Genomic DNA, 24159 nt, shown 5'->3' with positions numbered 1-24159 from the left:
ACATTGCCTTCTCCTCTGTGCACTTGTGTCTTCTCTTCTGTTGGTTTCACATCTCCCTCTACCTTTTTCTTACAAGGACACTTGTTATTGAATTTAGGGCCCACCTGGATAATCCAGGGTGATCCCCTCATCTTGAGATCCTTAACTTTTTAAAAAATTTATTTTATTGAAGTATGGTTGATTTACAATGTTGTGTTAATTTCTTCTGTACAGCAAAGTGATTTCAGTTATATGTATATATACATTCTTTTTCATATTCTTTCCCATTATGGTTTATCACAGGATATTCAACATAGTTCCCTGTGCTATACAGTAGGACCTTGTTGTTTATCCTTCCTATATATAATAGTTTGCATCTGCTAATCCCAAACTCCCAATCCTTCCCTCCTCCACCCCCCTTTCCCCTTGGCAACCACAAGTCTGTTCTCTATGTCTGTGAGTCTGTTTCCATTTCCTAGATAAGTTCATTTGTGTCATATTTTGGATTCCACACATAACTGATATCATATGGTATTTGTCTTTCTCTTTCTGACTTACTTCCCTTAGTATGATAATCTCTAGGTCCATCTGTGTAGCTGCAAATGGCATTATTTCATTCTTTTTATGGCTGAGTGATGTTTATATATATATATATATATATATATATATATATATATATACACCACATCTTTATCCATTCATCTGCCGATGGACATTTAGGCTGCTTCCATGTCTTGGCTATTGTAATTAGTGCTGCTATGAACATAGGGGTGCAGTTATCTTTACAAATTAGAGTTTTCTCCAGATATATGCCCAGGAGTGGGATTGCTGGATCATATGGCAACTCTATTTTTAGTTTTTTGAGGAACCTGCATATTAAGGTCCTTAACTTAATCACATCTTTGAAGACCCTTTTTTTCAAATAAGGTAACATTCACACTTCAGAGATTAGGATATGGACATATCTTTTTAGGCGGCTGCCATTCCACCTACTACAGAAACGATCAAGAGTAGAGGTAAAAGAATGAGTCTGGAAATGGGATATGAAGAAACTGGAGAAAGGAAGTTAAATAGGGATGTATAGAAATTGGAGTGGGTGGGTCAGAGCCCAGAGAATTCTCACCTGGAAGCCTCGCATGTCTCTATGAAGCAGGAGACAAGGTCATTGTTCAGAGGAAAGACAGTAGGGATAGGACTGAGGGTAGGAGAAAAATGAAATATTATAAAAGCCATGGATGTGGGAGGAAAAGTTGACAAAGAACAGATAAAAGGCAAAGGGGCATGGGGAGGTAAGGTGTTGGGGACTACATATTTGTAGATGTTATACTTGTAGATTTGACCATACCTTTATTCATATTTGGTTGTATTTTTCATCAACAGAGTGCAGTAAAACAAAACAGCTACAACATCAAACAAAGAAAAGCAAAACAAATGCCCATGAAAATGAAACAGCAGCCTACTAACTTAGTCTAGACCAGACCAGCATATCCACTGCTTTCTCACTATGAAACCTAGGGAAACACCAATAGTGGCTAAGGCACAGCCAGCATTAATGTGGGAGAGAAGGGAATGAAAGCCTTCAGTCATTGGGAGCTCCATGGGGAGCAGGGCAAATTGAGCTGAATTTTCTTTGGCTTCTGATCTAAAGTTTCTCTAGAAAAGGCTTTTCGAGGAAATGAGAGAAATGCCAAGAAGGGGAGTGTGCTAACTGTGGGGTAGATAAACCTCTGAACATACTGTGCTTATCCAAATGATCAAACCGTAGCAACAAACTTCAGTCTGTAACTTTAGCCTTATTATCACTTAAAAAAATTAACAGGGGAATATTTACTGGGCACCAGCCATGCGTTGGCCTCCATATCGCCCTGAGTCCATATTTGATGGAAATAGTGCCAACATTTATATAAATGATTCCAAGCAAGTTCTGATCTTTAGTCTTCCCACTGTGGACCATTAAACCCATGTCCAAATGTCCAGACGTTTATGTGATCAGAAGAAGGGATCAGGCATTTTACTGGCATCTTTCACGTATAAGTCAATGAGTTTAAATGGAATCTTGATACTTGGATTAATGGAACAGAGATAAGAGATGAACAAGAATTTTGTTGTCTGAGTCCATGATATTCATTTCTTGGTTTCTCAAGTTCGAAGCTAAAATGATGTGGGTTATAGTACATTGTAGTTGCTAGAGTTCATATTCTGTATATGTATCCTCTATGCACCAGGAGGCAAGGGAGTGACTGTATATACCTTATAGCAGTGCTTCTCAAACTTTATTTTTTGTGTGTGATTTTAGTAATAGCTAATATTTATTGAACACTTACTATGTGACAAGGTCTTTACTTTGTCTTTATAACAACTTACAATGTAGTTATTATTGTATTATCCTTATTTGATTGGGACAGAAGGATTAAACAATTTGCCCAAACTTGCAGTGTTGTTTTTTGTTTGTTTTGTTTTTAAAGTAATATTGAAGTTTTTTAAAAAAAAATTTATTTATTTTTGGCTGCATTGGGTCTTCGTTTCTGTGTGCAGGCTTTCTCTAGCTGTTGTGAGCGGGGGCTACTGTTCATTGCGGTGCTTGGGCTTCTCATTGTGGTGGCTTCTCTTGTTGCAGAGCACGGGTTCTAGGCACGCAGGCTTCAGTAGTTGCAGCACAAGTTGTGGCTCGAGGGCTCTAGAGCACAGGCTCAGTAGTTGTGGCGCACGGGCTTAGTTGCTCCATGGCATGTGGGATCTTCCTGGACTAGGGATCGAAACCGTGTTCCCTGCATTGGCAGGCAGATTCTTTTTTTTTTTTAAAAAAACATCTTTATTGGAGTATAATTGCTTTACAATGTTGTGCTAGTTTCCGCTGTATAACAAAGTGAATCAGCTACATGTATACATATATCCCCATATCCCCACCCTCTTGCGTCTCCTTCCCACCCTCCCTATCCCACCCCACTGAGCTGATCTCCCTATGCTATGCAGCTGCTTCCCTTCAGCCACCCATTTTACATTTGGTAGTGTATATATGTCCATGCTACTCTCTCATTTTGTCCCAGCTTATCCTTCCCCCTCCCCGTGTCCTCAAGTCCATTCTATATGTCTGCATCTTTATTCTTCTCCTGCCCCAGTTTCATCAGAACCTTTTTTTTTATATATTCCATATATGTGTGTTAGCATACAGTATATGTTTTTCTCTTTCTGCCTTACTTCACTCTGTATGACAGACTCTAGGTCCATCCACCTCACTACAAATAACTCAATTTCATTTCTTTTTATGGCTGAGTAATATTTCATTGTATATATGTGCCACATCTTCTTTATCCATTCATCTGTCGATGGACACTTAGGTTGCTTCCGTGTCCTGGCTATTGTAAATAGTGCTGCAATGAACATTGTGGTACATGACTCTTTTTGAATTATGGTTTTCTCAGAGTATATGCCCCGTAGTGACCCAGTAGTGACTGACCAACCGGTGTGAGGTGATACCTCATTGTAGTTTTGATTTACATTTCTCTAATGATTAGTGATGTTGAGCATCCTTTCATGTGTTTGTTGGCAATCTGTATATCTTCTTTGGAGAAATGTTTATTTAGATCTTCTGCCCATTTTTGGATTGGGTTGTTTGTTTTTTTTGATATTGAGCTGCATGAGCTGCTTATAAATTTTGGAGATTAATCCTTTGTCAGTTACTTCGTTTGCAAATATTTTCTCCCATTCTGAGGGTTGTCTTTTTGTCTTGTTTATGGTTTCCTTTGCTGTGCAAAAGCTTTTAAGTTTCATTTGGTCCCATTTGTTTATTTTTGTTTTTATTTCCATTTATCTAGGAGGTGGGTCAAAAAGGATCTTGCTGTGATTTATGTCAAAGAGTGTTCTTCCTGTGTTTTCCTCTAAGAGTTTTATAGTGTCTGGTCTTACATTTAGGTCTTTAATCCATTTTGAGTTTATTTTTGTGTATAGTGTTAGGGAGTGTTCTAATTTCATTCTTTTACATATAGCTGTCCAGTTTTCCCAGCACCACTTATTGAAGAGGCTGTCTTTTCTCCATTGTATATTCTTGCCTCCTTTATCAATGATAAGGTGCTCATATGCACGTGGGTTTATCTCTGGGCTTTCTATCCTGTTCCACTGAGGCAGGCAGATTCTTAACCATTGCACCACCAGGGAAGTCCCAGTTGCAGTGCTTTTAAAGGATGAAATCAGTGTTAAAACTTGGACAATCTGATTCTCATAAACACTAAACAACTACCTCTGCATTGCTATTACTTTGTCTAGTTTGTCTCCGTAGCATCCAATTCCTATACCACCCCTATACCAGTATTGCATCCTTACAGTCACAAATAGTCATCTAATCATCAATTCTTAATGTCCCCTTCTTGACTTCTCTATAACTTTTAATGAAGTCTGTTTCGAAGCATTCTCTTCCCTTGATATCTGTAAATATTCTTGCTTTTCTTCTGCCTTTTCAACACTGCTATCTCCTTTGTCTCCTTTTTTGGCTCTTCTGAATTTGCCCACTAAGGGAGGGTTTGTCTCAAATCTTCAAAGCTGAGCCCAAATATATATAGTACTTTAATCTCCTTTAGGAATAAAAGACCCTTAAAGGAAATTCTCTCAGCAAAACCCTTTTTACCCTAGTAGAGCTACATACTGTAACTTCCACTCTAGGCCCAGCCTGGGGTCGTGTTTCTCAAACTTTAATGTGCCAGTGACTCTCCCGGGAATCTTGTTAAGATGTAGATTCTGTAGGTTTGGGGATGCGCCTGAGATTTTGCATTGCAAACAGCCTCCCAGATGACACTGGTGCTACTGGCCCAAGGAATATATTTTGAGTAGCAAGATGTTAGACTATTTAAAAAACTTGTGGAGTACTTACACGTTGATCCAAAAATATGTGGGTCTGTAGATATAGCGTCAGAAAAAATCGTATATGACAATAAGCTGGAAATGTTTCCCTTATCTTTTGAGAAGATCCATAATTTTTTAGACTCTCAGTAAGTGTTCATATTGACCATAAATCCACTTAGCTTTCTCTGTGGTGAGTATCCAGCAATTAAAAGGAGCCATAATATCTACTCTAAAGATAATGAGTGAGAAATTTCTTAGTTTTGAGGTTGACGGGCTCTATAAGTACATCTCTAAGAATTTATAGGATTTTTCTTTTTTTCTTTTTGGTATTAAACCTCATGAAGAAACTAGACAACCTCTTGAGAAGATAGAGCTTTTGTTTTCATGATCAGATTTTAGTAGTAGTTTTGGAGGCACTTTTACTAAGATTAATTAAGCTACTTGCAGCATCCATTTTCTTCCTTCTTTTCTATCAGAACCCAATTTTGTGAAAGTATTGCCCCCAAAACCATGGAGCCATGAGCCAGGGGATAACTGGTGCCTCCTCAGCTCCAACAGTGGGTCTGGTCTATTGAAGAGTAATCCCATTCCTTTTGCCAGTGGTGGGTTAGGAATGAGGTGTAGAAGCTTCAGGGGAAGCTTCTAGGACACATTTTCTTGCTCCTAAGAGAGATCCACAGAAGAGAAAAATCATCATCTGTATTTTATGAGGACTCGAACTCCGGATCTGCCTAAGTCATCTTGTAACCAGCCTGAGAATAAAGCCAACAATAGTGGAGAGATGGAGAGAACTGATAACATCATTAGCCACTGACTTAACCAATCTTACAGACGTCGTGATTTCTGGACCTTTTAATATGTGAAATAATTTCTATTTTTTAGTATTCTGGCTAGTCTGATTTGAGATCTCTGTTACTTGTAAGTGAAAACATCCTTCTCTTTTATCTTCACACCAAATAAAGTTGAGAAGGACGAGACCTGGAGAGTGCTCGTCTCTACCTAAGTTGCTCGTAGAATCCTCAAAAGGATCACAGTGCAGTGGAATTTATAACTATCTTATTAAAGCCATAGAAAGTCAATTTAGTTACATTGAAATAGCCAACTACATTGATTCTAGTCCGCTAGGTGAATGGATGAATTTCTTTAATTTTAACAAAGTTTTCCCCAAAAAGGTATTATTTAAAAAATAAATTTTCACATGATACTGATAAATCTGGGAACTGAGCAGTCTTTTCAAACATTGATGTATTTATTTGTATTTTCCATTTTACATACTTTATGTGGCTTCTGATGAGTGGCCCTAGATTATTCATGACTGCTTCTACTGTGTGGAGGTATATTTTAAGAAAAACAAGTCACCAGCCACTCTTTCTGCACTTTGAACACACACATCGCCAGAGTGGATACTGTTCAAATGTGAAAAATTAGAACTCACATTACAGTTCAGGCTGCTGCAATGCTTTGACACTGACTTCTCCCAAAAGTAAATAGTCTGAGTTTGTTGATCATTTTTTGTTAAAACTCCATTTGTGAGTGTTGTGAAACATGAAATAATCTGTACATTTGCCCTGCTGAGTATGATGCTGTGTGAAGCAAAGGGGTTGAAGAATGACTTCTTTATAATAGCATATGGCAAATCTCTCTAATGAGAGGTGGTTTACTGGACAAGTCTACACGTGGTCCTTGAGAGCAGGTGTCTGGAGAAAATCCTGCAACATTTTCAAGTATACTGTTGCTGGCAGTTGGCAAGAAAAGGTAAAGATCTGAACACAGAGGATCAAACCAGAAAGGAGAAGAAAATGCAAAACGATAATGAAAGAGAGACAGAGAGAGAGAAAAAAAGAAAACCTAAAAACCCCAGCTTACCAGCTTCTTTCTGCATTAAGGAAGCATATAGCCCCCATTAGAGGGCTCTAAACACGACATGTTACCTCCGTGGAAGAGAAAGGTCTTATCGTGCCCACACTACTAAGTTACCTAAGGCTCCTTTCTCAAAAGAGAATGGACGCAAGTGACCAGCTCATGTCAGTGGGGAGTTAAATTAAACCAGTCAACACTGGTCTGCAGAAGCTGAGAATGAAATTTATTGGGGGAAAATGTTCATTTGGACAAGTTTTACATGAGAGTTTTGCGTCCCATGCTCAATGTCAAATGCAGGACTGTCACTCATAATTGTGTTTTTGTGCACTGAACAAAGGCGCCTGTTCTGGGAGGTGAGTGGGGGTTGCAATCAAAGCCACGTTGCACTTGCCAAGCCGGAACCCTGGCTGAGGGCTGCATTTGCTGGGAGCCAGGGGTGCATTTTTTTCATCCCACAAATGTACTTTCTTCAGTTAAGCCATGTGCTCTCCCACAGGGGCATCTTTTACTAATTCACCAGGTGGGAAAGAGGGGCATTTAAAAAAAGAAATGGTGCTTTTTCTAATTTGTCCACCTTGAGGAGACACCTTTTTCCCCTCTTTGGCACAAAGGGACATATAAACTAACAGCTGCCCTGTTCAAGATTGAGTCTGCTCCCAAAATTGGACCATAGGAAAAGACTAACACAGAGGGAAATTGGGCACTTAGCTACTGATCTGTAGGCAGATTACACTTATACTTTGAGAACTTTTATTTTTGAAGGGTAGACATGGCCTTATTATCTGCATGCTATTCCAGGAATTGGCCTGGTCTGCTGGTGAAAGTTAATAAGCTGTAGGAGGGAAGAATAGGCTTATGTCCCTAAAACATGAACTCTATAATCTTACCCTTCCATTACCACCCAGTGTTCCCTGGTCTTACTAGTCTTAGGAATGCAAAGTGAGCAGAGTTGATAGGGAACATTTTTTCTTTTATTCCATATGACATATTACACTTTATGTATGACTAGGGAGGGAGTGAAAACAAAGCAATCAAGAGCAAAAGGAAATCACAGAGTCTATTCTTTTCTTCTTCTCCTTATCAAAGTTTTTTTTTGTTTGTTTGTTTGTTTTATTTTGTTTTGTTTTGTTTGCGGTATGCGGGCCTCTCACTGTCGTGGTCTCTCCCGTTGCAGAGCACAGGCTCCGGACGCGCAGGCTCAGCGGCCATGGCTCACGGGCCCAGCCACTCCACGGTATGTGGGATCTTCCCGGACCGGGGCGCGAACCCACGTCCCCTGCATCGGCAGGCGGACTCTCAACCACTGCGCCACCAGGGAAGCCCCATTTATCAAAGTTTTAGTGGTGATTTTTAACTCTTTTATTAATTCTTTTGGTTTGCCAATATCAAGAGAGAAAACACATTTCTCAAACAATTCTCTTCTTTACCAATGTGATGCATTTTTTGATTTCTCCAATTATTTAGTCTCCTTTCCTTGTGAGAAGATTGTACATTTTTACCCTGAAGTTCCCACTCATCAAGGAATATTCTTCCTTGTCCCATTGGTATTCGGTTTGGCCACATGACTTCCTTTGGCCGGTCATATTATACTTGAGCAGATGTGCTAAATGTCATTAAATGGTCAGCAATTATAACTTGGTCTTCCCTGTACCATGGGAAGGCATACAGGATGGCATATCCTGTATAGGGGCTGCTTCTCCAGCCTGGGTCACAGAATGAGAAGTCTTTGGAGTAGACTCACGACCTATCTGCAGCCTACATGTAACACTAGTGCTAAATAAACCTTTATTTTATAATATTTTATAAAAATATTTTATATTTTAGAGATTTGAGGGATCATTTGTTATTATAGCAAAGCTGACTAGGTACAAACCACGAAATGCTGCCTAACAAAAATCCTAAGAGAAGTGGCATTGACTTCTTTTTTTTTTTATACATCTTTATTGGAGTATAGTTGCTTCACAATTTTGTATTAGTTTCTGCTGCACAACAAAGTGAATCAGCCATATGCATACATATATCCCCTCCCTCTTGCGCCTCCCTCCCACCCTCCCTATCCCACCCCTCTAGGTGGTCACAAAGCACAGAGCTGATCTCCCTGTGCTATGCTGCTGCTTCCTGCTAGCTGTCTGTTTTACATCTGGTAGTGTATATATGTCGATGCTTCTCTCACTTTGCCCAAGCTTCCCCCTCCCCCCACCGTGTCCTCAAGTCCATTCTCTACTTCTGTGGCATTGGCTTCTGGCCAGTGTGTAGCCAGGAAATTTTAATTAAACACAGGGAAAACAGTGGCAGTCTCTGATGGGGAGTGGTGTAATGGCTATCCACAGTAATTTGAAGGCAGACGTTCAAGGTACCTATGACATTCGGTTAAGATGTGGTGAAACAGAATGTCACTGAAGTGCCCTGGCTGCTCGTAGACATATTTGACAAGTAACTGTAAAGAAATGAGCTCAGAAAAGAATTGGCCAAACAGGGATGAGAGGAAAAAGAGAATTTAGAAGTGTTGAGACTGGCAGGCTTGAAATATGTAACTGTTTCTCCCATCAACCAGTAAAAGGTAAAATTTAGATGGGCTTCCCTTGTGGCGCAGTGGTTGGGAGTCCGCCTACTGATGCACGGGGCGCGGGTTCGTGCCCTGGTCCGGGAGGATCCCGCGTGCCGCGGAGCGGCTGGGCCCGTGAGCCACAGCCGCTGAGCCTGCGCGTCCGGAGCCTGTGCTCCGCAACGGGAGAGGCCACAGCAGTGAGAGGCCAGCGTGCCGCAAAAAAAAATAATAATAAAAATAAAATTTAGAAATGCTTTGAGTAGTAACAGCAGCCGATTAAAACTTAATCTTGGGTCAAAGAATAAATCAAGGGGCATGGCTACCACATCCCTTGTTAAAACCTCTAAATGGGGCTTCCCTGGTGGCGCAGTGGTTGAGAGTCCACCTGCCGATGCACGGGACACGGGTTCGTGCCCCGGTCCAGGAAGATCCCACATGCCGCGGAGCGGCTGGGCCCGTGAGCCATGGCCGCTGAGCCTGCGCGTCCGGAGCCTGTGCTCCACAACGGGAGAGGCCACAACAGTGAGAGGCCCGCATACCGCAAACAAACAAACAAACCAAAAAAACCCTCTAAATGTATTATGGCGTCCCCCTCCCTGCAAATAAATCCTCTCAACTGGACAGAATGGATCAGAGAAAAGAGATAAGGGCATGTCTCTCCAATAAAAGATCGGTAAGCTCAAACCGCTGGTAAGGGCAGGTGGGGCAGGGGTGTCTTGAAAAAAACTGTAAGTGAGGCCGCTGGCACATGGATCTAACTGGAATCAAATAAATATAAAGCCAACAGTGTGGTGTGTGTGGCGGGGAGGAGAGAGAAACAGAGAGACAAACAGATTGTCAAGGGAGCCACTAGCTTGAATTTTTTAAAAAGACTGTTCAAGACATAAAAGCAAACCTTTGGGTCCCTGAACGTCTACAGGCAGAAAGCAGGCTGAGAAGCATGCTGACAAAGACCCTTAGGAGCCTCTCTTTTTGCCTGGTTCCCCTCCCCACCCGCAACTCTAGTGAGAATTCCAGCCATTTTTGATATCTGATCGCCCTCAATATCTGGATGAAATAATTCCTCATCCCCCTACTCTTGCTATCTGATCACCCTGGCTTGCCTTCAGCAAGAAGCCTGTTAAGTCGGTTTAGCATGAATCCCCCTACTCTTGCTGTCTTCCTCTTAGTAATTTTCCACCCACTGACCCCCCTCCTTCTGTTTATTGACTATAAATCCCTACTTGTCCTTGCTGTATTCAGGTTGAGCCCAATTTCTCTCCCCTACTGCAATAGTCTTGACGACTATCGAAATAGTCCCAAATAAAGTCTTCCTCACCATTTTAACCAGTGTCAGAATAACTTTTTCTTTAGCAATGCTCAGCCACAAAAGGGGGACAGATTGTCCGGTGGCCTCTGCAGATGTAGTCAAGGAGGAGAGTGACAAAAGAAAGTCCTCTGGGAGGGCAGAGGCAAGAGCCATGTAGAAAGTGGACCGGAGAACGACTTCCAGGAAGTAGAACTAGTGCTGAGTCCAGGAGGCTTCTTCCCCATGGAGGAGGAGGCCTTTGCAACATTTTGCCCTGGATAGTGGCATTGCTCCTGGTAAGTGACTGCTGTGTATCTCCCTGTCTTTCTGAAGAGGGTTTCTTACTGATCTTATTTCTGAGCTACTACTATGTCTTATGTACATTAACTTGTGTTTTGGTCCATGTCTCTGAAGAAAGACTAGACATACCCAGGTGTGGAATAGAGAGTATTAGGAGATTCTGGACTTCAAGTGTGCTTCACAATCAGATGGAATTGTGCATGTGCTGGGGAGGAAGGCAACTCTCTGTAATTCAGAGGTTAAGCTGCGGCAGACTGTGCCATTGTCCCCCCTCTATTTACTCTCCGTTTCCTCAAAGAAGATGATTCATTCATCCTCACTCATTGCCGTGTGATTTGCAGGAACGCTTCCCACCCTCCCCTGCCACTGTAGGAGGGGTGTATTTTGTGGAAATAAGCAAAGACCACCCAGAGGAGAACGAACAAACAGAGGCTATTTATTCAGAGTTTGTTACATAGCAAAGCAGTCAGCCTCCATCACTTGGATTTGGCAGAGAGTCAAGGGCAGGCAGGGGAGTAGGAGAGCTATTTTATAGTGAACGAAAGGGAAGGCTTCAGGTATGCTGATTGAGGTTGTTGGCTGGGAGAAGCTGGAGGCAGGCTCACCGGAAATGGGGAAAGTTATGTGATTGGTTTGCGAGGACATTTGGCTTCTCTGGTTAATCCTGAGTTGGAAGCAGGGGCAAAAAAAATCTGGCAGTCGTTGACCAAGTGCTGTCCATGTGGAGCCAATTGCTACAATGTTGTGGTTTGGCTTCCTGGGCTGGTTGCTGCCGGGGTTGGAGGTCAGAGCTTTATTGCATAGGTCTGGCCATTATCCACTTCTGTGTTCAGTCTCTCCACTTTATCTCATTGACATTGAGCTTAGCAATGGGACTTCTTCAGCCAATAGGATGTGAGTGGGCATCGCATACGTCATGTCCAAGCAGAAGCAGAAGGCTTGAGAGTCATTGTGTGTTTGACTCTGGACTTCTTTCCCCTCTGCTGTGAGATTGGCATGTCTGATGCAGTAGCTGCTGCTTTAGCCTGGGTTCCAGAATGTAAGGACTCACGGAGCAGAGCCACAGCCTACCCACTGCCAAAAACACAGCTGCAGTGGACCTGGAGTTCCCGTGAAATGTCAATGAAAAAAATAAACCTTGGTTTTGTAAGCCATTATCAACTGAGTTTCCTTGTTTAGGCAACAAAGCTAACTAATACACTCATCCTCTGGTTTGCATCAGAGAGACTCTGAGAAGAGGATGTTTCCTAAACCTAAACACTGAAGAATTAAAGGCATTTTTAAAAAAAGAAACAGAATATCTGCACCAATGAATAATCATCATAAAAATATTGATAATAGCAGCTACCATCTATACTTAGTGATTCTGAAATTTTCATGTAGTTCACTAAGAAAATGTAATTCACCAGAATTCCTCTGAAAAATCTTTCTAGAAAAAATGCTTCAATGACTGGTAAGGTGAGACAGTGAGAGGATGTAGGTGGGGCGGAACTACTCTTAGTAAGTGGAGAGAGGGTTTGTTTTGTTTTGTTTTGTTTGGGTTTGGTCATTATTGTTGAACCAGAGAGAAAAGTGGACTAGGAAAAGAGACAGACAGGAGGCAGAACCAATGAGATGGTGGGAGACCACGGGGCTCAATGTAGTCAGCCCTCCCTGTGAGCCCTTTCCTCCAAATCTCAAGTACATTTGTGAAATTGATGCAACGTCTGGGTCAGGAAACTTGGTGAGCCTGCAAAGGGCCTGGGCTTCCCTCCAGATTGACCTGCTGAGGTTGCCTGGTGGGTGCAGAAATATCAAAGTATAGATAATTATGGCCGTGAGCCATGGAAAGTTACAAGAAGTTGTGGGAAGGGCTTTCAGTGGTCACAGGCTGAAGAGCTGGGCCAAATTCAACCAGATTTCTAAGTCTTAGAGGGCTCCTGTTGGTAGACAAATTGTATTAACCAAAGCCTACAAGTAAATACTATTCCTGTTTCACTGATGAGGACGTTGAGACCCATAGCAATGACATAACTTGCCTTGAATCATGTAGTGAGTAATCTGAACAACTAGGATGAAAGTCTGATATGAATTCTCCCAAGGCTATTCTCTTTGTTCTCTGTTATTGTGGTTCCACGTGAAATTTAAATTTTGATGATACATTTACAGCCTCTCAGAGAAATTTTAATAAAGCTAATTATTTAGGGAGCTCTTTACTAAAAATTTTCCTTTCTGAATGAAATTTTAGTATTGTGCCTTCTTTAACGTATTCAACACACCTTTTAAAACCCACAAATTGTCATATCGCTTCTGGCTTAAAACTCGGTGGAGGTGAAGGATCAAGTCCAGATCCCTTGCCAGGGCCCCCATGCCCAGTCTGACCTGGGCCACTAGGCCCCCACTCCCATTTCAGCTCACACCACACTCTGCCTCTGTCTGAGTTCCAGCTGCACGGGCTTCCTCAAAGGCACCACTGTACTCTTGCATTTACCCTTTTCCTAGAAAGTTCTTTCCACTGTCCCCGCACTCTTGTCAAAAAAGAAAAAAACTTTCATGGAAGTAAACCCTGCTCACCTTTCAGATTTCAGCTTAAATGTTTCTCTTCAAAGCCACTTTTCCTAACTACCTGTCCACTCCCTCCAGATTAGGTCCTGTCCTCTTGTTAAATATTCTCCTAGCTCTTTGTCCGCCTTCTTTGTAAATATTCGTCTTCAGTTGTAACTATGAATTCCTGTGACCATTAGTTTAATGAGAGGCTATAGAGTTGTACTGGTTACAAAGGGAAAGTGAACCCACGTTGCGTGGATTCAAGCCTCAGCCTGGCCATTTATTAACAGGGTGGGCCTGGCCCTGTTACTTAAGCTCTGTGTCTCCTTTTCCTCTTCTTTATAATGAGCATGAAATAATAGTATACCTACTTCTGGGAAATCACTGTTTCTCTACCGTCTCACACAGATCACTTCTGACCCTAGATGTGTGGGGGTTTTTTCCCATAACAAGGCAACTCAGATGTCTCCGGTGGACATCTACTGGGTATCCTACAATTTAACTCAGTTATGACACTCACTGCCCAGAGTTTGCACTGACTTCACAGGTTAAGGGCTCAGTCTAGCAAGACTGCCCCCACTTCAGATACCAGTCACAAGTGGTGGATCCCTAGGGTACCCACAACTTCTGTCTGACTTGGCTACAAATCAGGGGTTTCCACCATCCCCTCCTCAGGTTTGATAATATGCTACGATGGCTCACAAAACTCCAGTAAACATTTACTTATGTTTATCAGTTTATTATAAAGGAAACAGAGGAATGGCCAGATGAAGAGGTCCATAAGTGAGGTCTGAAAGGGTCCTGAGTTTAGGAGCTCCTGTCCCTGTGGAGTTGAGGTTTGCCAACATGGTAACTCATCAAGTCTCTTCATTAAAGAGTTTTTTATAGGGTCTTAATTTCCAGCCCCAGCTCACCTCCCACCCCTTCTGAAAGATTGGTGGCTAAGGCTGACCATTTTCACTTAGGCTTTCTGGTGACCAGCCGCATCCTGAGGGTAAGTATGTAGATTTGGGTGTGATCAAAGGACTTGTTATTAATAGCAAAAGACACTTCTACCACTTAGGAAATTCCAGGAGTTTTAGGAACTCTGTACAAAACCCAAATATTATAACAAAATATGCTCTTATCACCCTTGTCACTCAGGAAATTACAAAGGTTTTAGGAGCTCTGTGACAGAAACCGAGGATGAAAACCAAATCTATATTTATTATACCTTCTTCATATGGATGTTATGAGCATTAAATGAGTCAGTTCTATGGAGTGCTTTGCATAAAGGGGGATCATTCTTAAATTTAAATGAAAAACAGACTTACTCTTAAAATAGGTTCCTTGGAGGTAAAGCAAATAGAAAGAAGAATTGGATATGCACAAGTCCATACACGTACACTTTTAGGTACTGAAGGAAAGTAGTAGACTCAGATAAACAGATTGAAAGCGTCATTTTGTAATATGGCTTTTTCTTTGAGGCAGAATGGTATGGTCATGAAAACATAAGTTTAAAAAATGGGTTTCAGTATCCACTGATCTACTTGTTGAATTATGTGTAGTTATTACTTTTTAACCAGTATGAACGACAGCTATTTAAGTTGAAGGTCAAAAACGTAAAATAATAAATGGGCTTCCCTGGTGGCACAGTGGTTGAGAGTCCGCCTGCCGATGCAGGGGACACGGGTTCGTGACCCGGTCTGGGAAGATCCCACAACAGTGAAAGGCCTGCGTACCGCAAAAAAAAAAAAAAAAAAGTAAAATAATAAATTTAGTCAGGGGAAAATATATTGATAGATTCTAGAAGGCAGTATTTTATTCGTTAGTCAGTCATGTGATATCCTCTAATCTCTCTCATTTTTTTGCAGTCCACAACTGTAGCCTCTTGCGTGTCTAGAATAGCCAAAACAATTTTTGAGAACCATGTTGTGAAACTTACCCTACCAGATAGATATTAAGGCTTATAAAAATTAAGGCAGTGTGATACTGCTGCAAGTATTGAAAACTAAGCAATCAAAGGCTAGAGGACCCAGAAAATGATCCATGAGTATACAGAACCCTGGAATAGGACAGAAGTAGCATTAAAATTAGTGCAGTAAGGACGAGCTACTTAACAAACAGTTCTGGAATAATCAGTTATCCACATGCAAAACATAAAATCACATTTCTGTCTCATAGATCTACAAAAATAAATTCCAGACCTATTACAGAGGTAAACATGAAAAAGTTCAAGACTTTAAAAGAATACATAGGAAAATACCTTTATGATATGTAAAAAAGGATTTCTTAGATAAGACACAAACAGCATGAACAAGGAAGGAAAAGCTTGATACATTTAATGTGAAATTTTTTTGTATAGCAAAAATAACTTTAGTAAAATGAAAAGGCAGCCACTAGATAGAAGACATTTGCCATAGTCAAGATTTAGTAACCATAATATATAAAGAACTCACATAACTCAATAAAGAAATAAGCAATTCAACACAAAAATGAACAAGTTCAGTGAATTTGTTCCCTTTTGAATAACCAGTCAACATATGAAAAAATAAGTAATAAGTAATTGCAAATTAAAACAAGATAATTTTTCGCACCCATCAATTTAACAAAAATTAAAACGACAATGACAAATTTTGATGGAATTTTCTGTTGGGTACATAAATTGGCACAATGGTTTGGAGAACATTTTGGTAATATCTAGTAAAGTTTAAAATGTATACAATTGTCCCTCGGTTCTGGTGAAGATTGGTTCCAGGACCCCAGCAGATACCAAAATCTGTGGACACTTAAGTCCCTTATATAAAACGGCCTACTATTTGCATAAAACCTATGCACATCCTCCTGTATAATTTAAATCAACTCTAGATAACTTGTAATACCTAATACAATGTAAATAGTTGTTAATACCATGTAAAAGCTGTATAAATAGTTGCTGGTGTGTGACAAATTCAAGTTTTGCTTTTTGGAATTTTCTGGAATGGGGGAGGTGATATTTTCGATCTGTGGTTAGTTGAATCCATGGATGTGGAACCCATGGATATGGAGAGCCGACTGTATATACCATGACCCAATAATTACACTCCTGGTATATACCCTGGAGAAACTTACATGCATGTGCTCTGTATCAGTCAGGGTTCATTTCTGAGGAAAAGAATCTATTCTAACTATGAAGCAGAAAGGCACTTATTAGAAATTATTTAATGGCTTTAGAATTATCGAGAAGGCTAAAACCTCTAGGTTGTGCTTTAAGAAACGACTCCCCCATATCACAGAACTGGGCCAGCAAAGGAGCTGCTGCCTCTTCTATGATCAGGGAGCTGCTGGCTCCAGAATCATATTGCCAGAGTCAGAAAGTTGTCACAGCAAGTAACCGTCATAATCAGGAAACTGTCACAATCAGAAAGCTACTGCTATCGCTGCTGGAACCAGATCAAAGCCATGTCTGCTGCGATCCACACCAACAAAACAGATACCTTGCCCTGGCTCTGGACACCTGCAAAGCTCATGACTAGCCCCTGGGACTTGGCCAGCACACACTGCATGATCATGCTTGCCAGCAGAGAGCACAGAGCACAGAATGCAGGCTCTGCTTTACTTCTATGTGCCAAATCTTGTTGAGTTCATCTGATTGGCAGAATATAAATTACTAATATCTAATCACTGATCTCTGTGATTCCTCTTAGAGATGTGGTATTACCTTTGGTTTGCTGTTGTGGAAAGGTCTGGTGGTTCCGGAAGCTTCCTTTTGGCTTTCCTACCAGGTAATAGCCATCACTCCACAGGTCAGGAAGCTAAGTGAGGATTCTTCTAGTTGTCAATTTTTTTTTTCAAATCTGCATACAGGAATAGGGACATAACCACAAGATGTGTTCAAGAACACACTGGGCCCAGTGAGAGATTGACTTTGGATCAAAATTCCATGTATCGCTTGACCACAGTAAGTTTCCCTTCTTAATAGTTGACCACAGGAGCAATATAGGATCCCAGGGATTAGGATTTACCCAGAGCCAGAGCCCAATAATTCTTTAGATAAAGATCTGGGTAGTTCCCTTTTCCCAGGGCACAGGTGTACTAGTGAATACCAGCTGGTGCCTTTGGGGCAGCCTAGGTGGCATATTTATAGTATGGACCTGTGGCCGTGTCTCAGCTTTCTTCTTCAGGTGATCCTGACTTCCTCATTCGTGGGACTCTGGTCTTCAGCTCTGGGAATTGGGCCAGCACCCTTGGTTCCCTATCATTTTGACACAAGTCAGGCCGCCATTTATCAGTCAAAGAGGCTCTTTGACTTTGCTGGGGGGTATGGAGAATAGGGCAAGCTGTTCTGACTATCCCCAAAGTCCGGTTCTTATGTAATGAGTCTACTCCTTTACCTCTAGTTGCTACCTGCTGCTACATGGTCTTTGCTACTCTGGGATGGCCTCATCCTTATTTAACTCAGGATTCTATTTCTGGGGAAATATCTGCTGCCTTGATCCCCAGCCTGCAAAAAATGAGGCTGCAGTGATTTTCAATGTTTCGGTAAAGAGAGGGTCCTCCGAGCCCTTTCAAGGCTCACAGCTGTGGGTGGGTAAGTCAAGCGTGTTAAATTTTCTCCAACATCCCTACTTCCCAAAGTCTGAAAACTTTTCTCTACCTTATATCAAGGAATTTCTAGTACCTAACTTTATTTAGTGTAGGCCACTGTTGAGTTCAGCTTCAGTTAACCAAATGAGTGAACACTTTAGATTACTTCCACTCTGTGAACTGGGACACTGAATCCAGAATCTCTGGTAAAAGCATCCGTGTTGATAAATTCATCCTCAACTATCGCTCTCAGAATTCATTCCCAGAATTCTCTAGGTATTTATTTATTTATTTAACTTTTTAAAATTTAATGAGTTTATTTTTTATTGACGTATAGTTGATTTCCAATTTTGCGTTAGTTTCAGGTGTACAGAAAAGTGATCCAGTTATATATATATTTTTTTCAGATGATTTTCCATTAGAAGTTATTACAAGATAATTGAATATAGTTGCTTATCTCTTTTAGGTACAGTAGTTTGTATCTGTTATTCCCATACTCCTAATTTATCCCTTCCCTCCTCCCTTTCTCCTTTGGTAACCATAAGTTTGTTTTCCATGTCTGTGAATCTGTTTCTGCTTTTTTTTAATAGATTCATTTGTATTATTTTTTAGATTCCAAAATAATACAAATGAATCTATATAAAAAAATACTATAAGAGTGACATATAATATTTGTCTTTCTCTGTCTTACTTTACTAAATTTAATATTCTCAGATCCATCCGTATTGCTGCAAATGGCAGTATTTCATTCTTTTTTATGGCTGAGTAATATTCCATTGTATATGTATACCACATCTTCTTAAGCCAACCATCTGTAGATGGGCACTTGGGTTGTTTCTGTGTTTTGGCTATTGTAAACAGTGCTGCTATGAACATTAGGGTACATATGTCTTTTCAAGTTAGAGTGGTCATCTTTTCTGGATATATACCCAGGAGTGGGATTCCTGGATTGTATGATAGCTCTATTTTCAGTTTTTTAAGGCGCCTCCATACTGTTTTCCACAGTGACCGCAACAATTTATCTAGGTTTTTATTAATACAACTTAGCAAAATCTTAAGACTATTTTTTTGTGTAAGATTTCTCCTCTTCTGTCAGATTTTGTGCTTACCCCCTGGGGTCTGCTGGGATCTGACTCCATGTCTGGATTGAATAAGGTGTGGAAGGGTATAGCATAAGGAGAATTGGCATCTTCTTACAAGATAATTACTGCAGGTGCAGTCAACATTGGGCCTGTAAACATGGCAGATTTATCTGATAGAATTGGGAGAGGCTACACTTGCTAGAATGGAAAGCTCAGTGGACTTGGAGGTTCGGGTACTCAGAGTCATCTAAACCCATTCAAATACCCTTATTCCAATTCATAGTGTCCCACTCTTTCCTAATTAACGTGCTTTCACATAAGAGGCCAAGTGAGGCTGTGAATTTAAGTTGTATTTCAGCAACTTGTTGCATCTGTAGTTAGTTATATCTGCCCTACAGGTAAGAGGTAAAGCACTCATTGAGGCCAATGATTCTCAAAATGTGGTTTCTGGACCAACAGCATTAGCATCACCTTGAAACTTGTCGGAAATGCAAATTCTCAGGCTCCATCTTAGATCTACTCAATCAGAAACTCTGGGGGTTGGGGACCCAGCAGTCTGTATTTTAAACAAGCCCTTTAGGGGTTTCTTAATCATGCTGTAGTTTGAGAACCATTATTTTAGGGTAATTATAAAAGTTCTCTGATCTGTGCACTGAGTTAAGAATTTTAAATATGGAGATTGCTCTTATCTTTTTTTAAACTCTCCAACACAGTTGGAATTAGCCAACTCACCCCACATTTTTTTTATCCCTCATTCTCACCATAAGTGGTTATTCAAGTAGCCAGCTGATACACAAGGCTTCCATTTGATAGGTAATTCATTCTCAGCAAGCATAATTTATCATCTATTGTTAATGGGATTGTCATGGCTTTCATATCCACACAGGTGAGATAACCAATTCCAAGAGTTCATTTCCTTGAAAATTTGTTGCATGCAACCCTACCTGATATTAATTACCCAATCATGTAGAATTCAACTGCAGAGAACAGAATTCACTTTAGCTAGTTTAAGCAATCGATCTATTACTGACAGAGAAGGATCTAGTTGTTTGGGGGGCATGAATTTAATATAAAAATTGGCAGCTTCTTTAGGAAAAAAATACAACTTTACAAATTAGGTATGAAACTCAAAATTTATTCATAGTGAAAATTATAACAAATGACGAATTCTAAAAAAGCTGACATTTACCACAAACATCACAAAATCTAGCAAACTGATACAGTATTTTTATTAATCAAATGCTTAATGCACCTTTAAAGTCTTTTTACATTTTTGCTTTTATTTGATAATAATTTTGTAGTATCACTTTTATAGAGTGAATAAGATATTTCTGTCTTTTTGTTGTAACTGAAATTTTGTTTTATTGATAGTTCAGAAAATGTCTTTCATCTTTCCAACTCATTATTGATAATGCCATGTAAAGTTTTAGAACTATTGTCAGACTGAGAAAACCACTGTCAAATCTCTTTTTTTATATGAACTATAAGATTTGAAGTTTTCTACAGATTAGCCCCTGGCTCTGTCAATTTTAAACTTTGTGACTCTCCCACCGCCCAGTTGAAGGTGCAAGACACCTTCAGACTGTGATGTGACCTCTGGATCTGTCCCCTCATGTCACAAAGCTGGATGAGTCCACACACTGGGCATTAGGAGAGATCACAAATACAAAACTATGTCTGTTAACCCAATCCAAATATGTACCTAACTCAATTTCTTCTTAGCTAGATCCACAAAATGCCTAAGGCCACTCCATCAACACTGGAGACAAATGTCACTGAGGGGAAGTTTAAGTGGAAAGAGACAGTAGCCTTACTTTATGGTATTTATAGTAGTTAAAATATTGTACTTTTGCAGTTTTTATAAAAAACACACAAAAATCCATCTCTAATGATAGGGTATTCAGTGAAATCAGTAGGATGAAAAAATAGACTCTCGGTTGAGCTTTCAGGTATGACATCCAAAGCTACACTACAGAATGGACTACTGAGGTCATCTCTTTTATGATCAGGAAGTTGCCAGCCATAGAAGCAAACCACCCACTACACTGAGCAAGAAACTGTCACAATCAGAAGACTATCATGTCATCAGGAAGCAGTTGCTGCCCCTGCCAGTTCTAGACCCACAGCAGAGCTGCATTGATTCACATTGACAAAATGGACACACGATGCCCTGCCTCTCAAACCTCCTGAAGTAACTGGACATTAGGACCCCTTCCATCACTGTGTAGAAAAACCCAGTGTGTGTTAAATGATCCAGCTTCTAATGAAAATTTTTAAGAACTGACTCATGGCACATTTACTAAGCATTCTGAGGTCATTAATTTTCACTGGCATTGCTGCTTGGACTCAGGATTCTGATAGTTGAACAATAATTTTTTTAGTTGAATTTTTTTTGCCTTGGTCTGAAGTACAACAATAATGACTGCTAACATTTACTGAGTACTTACCGGTGTGCTAGGCACTGTGGTAAGTGCTTTATATACAGTAATTCATTTAGATCTCACAACAGTTTTAGGAGGTAGGTAGTATTTTTTTAAATAAACTTATTTATTTTATTTATTTATTTTTGGCTGCATTGGGCCTTCGTTACTGCATGCGGGCTTTCTCTAGTTGTGGCGAGCGGGGGCTACTCTTCGTTGCGGTGTGCGGGCTTCTCACTGCGGTGGCTTCTCTTGTTGTGGAGCACGGGCTCTAGGTGCACGGGCTTCAGTAGTTGTGGTGTGTGGGCTCAGTAGTTGTGCCTCACGGGCTCTAGAGTTCAGGCTCAGTAGTTGTGGCGCATGGGCTCAGTAGTTGTGGCACACGGGCTCAGTAGTTGTGGCTCATGGGCTCTAGAGCACAGGCTTAGTAGTTGTGGCGCATGGGCTCAGTAGTTGTGGCTCATGGGCTCTAGAGCACAGGCTTAGTAGTTGTGGCGCATGGGCTTAGTTGCTCCGTGGCATGTGGGATCTTCCTGGACCAGGGATCGAACCGGTGTCCCCTGCATTGGCAGGTAGATTCTTAACCATTTCACCACCAGGGAAGCCCCAGTAGGTACTATTATTATCTTCATTTTACAGATGAGAACATTGAGTAATAAAGGTTGAAGAGCTTGTCCTAGGTCACATGACCAAAAAAGTGATAGGGCTGAATCCAAGTATAGCTGACCCTAAAGCTTGTGTAAATGTTCCATCTCTCAGACACACTTTCCTAAGTCCTCTTTGATAGTTTTTCACTCAGATGCTGTAGAAGTAGATTCCCCACTTCCCCTTAACCTCTACCTTCCAGATTTACTCACCTTAAATGTTTAATACTCTAGTAGGAGATATAACTTCCATCCAGGGAAGAAAGTCATTCTAGAATATCAAGTTGAAGATTAGGCAGTAGACAGAAAGAGGACATTCTAATGTTACTCTGGAATTCACTAAAATTTATGCACACCGCACCCACACATATATTAAATTCTCTTTAAAATGAGGGTTTCTGAGTATTAATTTCATATTATTTACATAGTCTGGTGAGTATAGCCTTTTTAAAATTCCAGACCTATCTCTCATTCTATTTTGCGGTTTGTATAACTGATTGTTTGACCACTTCTGAAATAACTCTCCAAAGCTACATGGAAGAACCCACCTCAAACATTCCCATCTAGTGCATTTATCAGGGAGAAAAACATCTGGCAAGTAGCAAAGTGTATTCATGGAAATATTATGTTTTCAAAAAACAAACAAATACAAGCAGTGAGACCTTGGGTCCTGGGTCAAAGATTTGGGGTATTTTGTGAATCATTTTCATGGGTGTGGGTCAAAGCCTTTCTATTTTAATAGTTCATTTTAGAGAGATTAAAAATGATTTCCCTGAATGTTGACAGAGAAAGAAAACTCACAGAGGCCCTTTACACTCAACCTTGGCCCAACAGCAGTAGCCATGGGGGTTAGAGGTTGCTGTAGCAATGACCTATATTACATAATGCCTCCCATCTGCCCACAGATGTGAGAGTTTGCTCAAATGTTTTATTGGATTTTTATTACACTTTCATACAGCTCCAGCCCATCTGCCTTTGCCAGGCTGGGTGCAATTTCTAAAATACCAAATCCATTAGCTCTTCAATACATGCAGATATATCTTGAGATATGTTCTCTGACCAGGTCCCTGGTGCCGTTTGGGTGATACTAACACATGTTTCATGGATATAATAAATAAAATTGATAGGGTAGGCACTGCAGGCCTCCTGATTGGTGATGATGATGATGATGATGACAGGGATGTCTGTCTGGATCAGCTCGGAGCCAAAACCTCTAAATGAGAGTCAGTGTTCTGTGGTTGGTAACATTAATCCTGCTCCCATCCATTCATAATTGATCTACAGGGAGAGAAGACAAGAAAAACATAATAAAACAAAACAAGAACAGTTCACATCAACTCTGCCTTAGTTCAGGCTGCTATAACAAAAATATCACAGACTCTGTGGCTTATAAACAGCAGACATTTATCTCCCTGTTCTGGAAGGTTCTGAAGTCCAGACTAATCTGCAGACAGTTCTGGAGGTTAGAAGTCCAAGATAGAGGTGCCAGAATGGGTGGGTTCTGGGGAGAAGCCTCTTCAGGGTACAGACTGCTGACTTCTCCTTGTATCCTCACATGGAGGAGAGCAGAGAGAGGAAGAAAGCTCTCTTGAGACTCTTTTAAGAGCACTAATCCCATTCACAAAGGATTCACCTTCATGAACTCATGTAATTCTAATTAACTCTCAAAGGCCTCACCTCCTAATACCATCAGTGCGGGAGGTAAGGGTTTTTTGGTTTTGTTTTTAAATATCCACCATTGTGGTTTACTCACATTAGTGGAACACTGTGCAGCAGTGAAAACAAGCTATAGCATCATGGATAAACACGAATGAAATTTTCAAACAGAATAATGTGCAAAAAAGAAAGTTATAGAAGAACACATATAGTATACTACTGGAAGACTTGAAAACATGAATCACAATACCTTTTTTCTAAAAAAAAATTATTTATTTTGGCTGCGCCAGGTCTTAGTTGCCACGCACGGGCTCTTAGTTGCGACATGCGTGCAGGATCGAACCCAGGCCCCCGGTATTGGGAGAGTGGAGTCTTACCCACTAGACCACCAGGGAAGTCCCACAGTACCTTTATAAAATTGAAGTATAGTTGATTTACAGTGTTGTGTTAGTTTCAGGTATACAGCAAAGTGATT

Source organism: Orcinus orca, chromosome 4 (genome assembly GCF_937001465.1).
Source record: "Orcinus orca chromosome 4, mOrcOrc1.1, whole genome shotgun sequence".
Lineage (NCBI taxonomy): Eukaryota > Metazoa > Chordata > Mammalia > Artiodactyla > Delphinidae > Orcinus > Orcinus orca.
Note: the sequence above shows the minus strand (reverse complement) of the source record.